Source organism: Castanea sativa, chromosome 2, assembly GCF_040712315.1.
Source record: "Castanea sativa cultivar Marrone di Chiusa Pesio chromosome 2, ASM4071231v1".
Taxonomy (NCBI): domain Eukaryota; kingdom Viridiplantae; phylum Streptophyta; class Magnoliopsida; order Fagales; family Fagaceae; genus Castanea; species Castanea sativa.
Window position 1 is genome coordinate 30,721,562 of NC_134014.1, and position 3,128 is coordinate 30,724,689.

The following is a 3,128-nucleotide window of genomic DNA, read 5'->3' on the forward strand; positions in this document are numbered from 1 at the left end:
TTGTGCAGATCAGCGTGGAGGAAGAAAGAAACAAATGGAGAGGTAGTGAAGAGAGAGACACAGAGACCAGATGCACAAAGGAAAATGAAAAAAAAAAAGAAAAAGGAAAATAAGGCACAGAGCAAAATGAAACGCAGAAAAAAAGGAAAGCAATTTTACGGGTATAAATCGAGTCTTAGAGACTCGATTTTCAGGCAGACGCCACGTGGAAAAAATGCCACATTAGACGTGATCAGAACACTAAAATCGAGTCTCAAAAACTCGATTTTTAAGCCCAAAATCGACTCTTTTAAAGTCGAGATGTTTGTAAAAAATATAGTTTGAAAACAATGCCTACTAATTATATTGTTTGGAAAACTGAGTTAATTTCCAATTTTGGCCGCATTCCAAAGTAGACATGACAAATGAGTCAAATCGATCGAGTTCATGTTTAGGTTCGACTGGACCAAATTTGGGTTAGAAATGGGTGTTGTCTTAAACAAGTTGCAAACCCTATGTCCCATATTTGATCTTTTAAGGGTTGGGTCAACCCGGTATGACCCATACTTTTTTCACATGCCCAAAAAAAAAAAAAACTTGATCACATTGTCATTGTATTCCTTTCAATACAAATAAGATAAAGAACAATGAAAATAATAAAACATGAAAGCTAAAAAAATACATAACTTTGTTAGTTTACATAGTTCAATGTTTCACTAGATGTTATGGATCATATTAAGAGATTTTACTAGTTAAACTAATTGGAACCCACAAAATATGAAATAAATTTAATTACTTATTCTCTCCAAAAAAAAAAAAGTTAAATTTCCTACAAAGACAACTAACAATATAAAGATTAACACGTTATGTATAGAAAAATTGGTAAATAATTATGTTAGTATTTTCATCTAAAATACAAAATTTTAATATACAATGAAGACACGTCAAGTTTAGGCCCTTCCAAATGCAAGTGAGGTTGGGAATTCTTGTTGTTGTTGGTGGACACTACTTGAATTTTTATGATACTCTAATTCTTTAAACAATTACAAGTAGTTAGGTAAAAAAGAGAAAAAGAAAACAAAAAGCAATAGAAAAAAAACCCTTGAAAAAAAGGGTTAATTCGTTAACCCATGAGTCCATCCCATTTGAATCCGACATGTTTATTCAATTTTATATATAAAAAAAATTATTGAGTGCTCCTAGAGTATGATGACTTACTCCTTACTCTTCTTACATTTGTGGTGAATTTTACCATGAATTTAGTGTGCGTTTGGATAGTGCTTATTTTACTAAAAAACTTATTATTGAAAACACTGTAGCAAAATATTTTTTATTGCTGTAAATTACTATTCACACGTTTTTATCACTTGGCTAGTCCATAAACAGTGCCATGGGACCAGAAAAAAAAAAAACGCAACACATGCAAACGCAACCCAGCCACTATGCAAACGCACCTTTAATTATTAGGACTTACTAAGGATGTGAGAGAAATAAACACCACGTTACCATATTCTAAGAACACCTAATAATTACTTTTAGGTGGGTAAAATTCAGTTTGTTTCGCGTTTTTTTTTTATCCAATGGGTTGAAAAGTTGCTATCCATATCAATATATTTTTGCTTTCGAGTTTGAAGGGCTAGTGGGGGGGATATTTGCAGGCCAACACAGTGAAGAGATAAAATATAGTAAGTTAGTACGGGTATGAAAGTAAGTTGGAAATTAGCATCTCGAGTTTTAAAAACTCAAGTTCCATTTAAAACTTGAGTTTTAAAAACTCGCTTCTAACTTGCTGATTTGGACATGTTTTAGCCACATAGATCTCGAGTCTTTAACACTTGATTTCAAAATACACGCAATAGCAAACTACAATCCCAGAAAAAGAAGAAAACCCAGAAGAAAGAAGGAAACCCAGCAGAAAGAAAGAAAACCCAGAAGAAAGAAAGAAACCCAACAGAAAGAAACCCAGCAGAAAGAAAGAAAGAAGAAGAAGATCCACAACAAAGAAGAAGACCCACGGCACACACAAACCCAGTCTCCATCAAGCACATCCCGATCTTTGATCTACGGTGCAGTTCACGATCTCCATGGGTGCAATTCATGATCTCTTCTTTTTCGTCGGTCTACAATGCTGTTCACGATCTCCATAGGTGCAGTTCACGATTTGCAGACTACGGTGTGCTCACGATCTCTTCTTCTTCTTCTTTTTCTTCTTCTCCGTGGATCTCTTCGTCTTGTTGTGCGGTAAGTACCCACTGGAACTCGAGTCTTAGAGACTTGAGTTCCACGTGGAATTTTTGTTCACATCACTGAATCAAAAGCCCGGAGCTCGAGTTTTGAAAACTCGAGATGCTAGTTTTCCACTTTCTTTCGAACCTTGTCAAATAACAATATTCTTTTAATAATAAAGTTAAATGGAAAAAAAAATTCGGCTAGTGGGTTCGATTTTTGAATGCAATTTTGCCAAATAATAAGAGCACTTGTAGCAGTGGAGCTAAAAAACTATATAGCTATTTTACCTTCACCAAAACACAAAAAAACCACCATCCTACAGTGGAGCTATAGCTATTTTTTTTAGCTTCATTGCTACAGTGCACATCTATCTATAAATGTGCATTGTAGCTTAGAGCTAAAAAAAAATAATTTTTTATTCCCTGCTCGGTTGTGTGTGTGGCTGTGATGGCTGTGTGTAATAGATATATTATTTTATTATAGTAGATATTTTATTTTAGTGTGATGTTTATATTATTTTATTGTGTTGAAAGTTAAAACAGATTCACTGCTGCAGCATGTATGTAGATAAAATAGATAAAATAACTTTTTGTGGTGCCAAATAGCTAAATTTTTGGCTCCACTTTTGTGGATGCTCACAGGGTGCTTGTGTGGTGTACAGAGAAAATGTAAGGCAAAGTGGCTAGCCCTCAGATTTTTAATAAAGGAAGTTGATCTATAAGGTTTTTTTTTTGAAGCCGATCTATATGGTTTGTTAACTTGTGATGTGGTGTGGATGCAAGCACAATATAAAATCATAAAATGTAGGCTGTAGCCCTTAAAAAACAAAAAGAGGAGTTTTGGCGGGAGTTCACTTTCATTTTCGCACACAAAAATATTCTCACAGGCTGTAGGAGTAGGAATAGGAAACCCTCATCAGC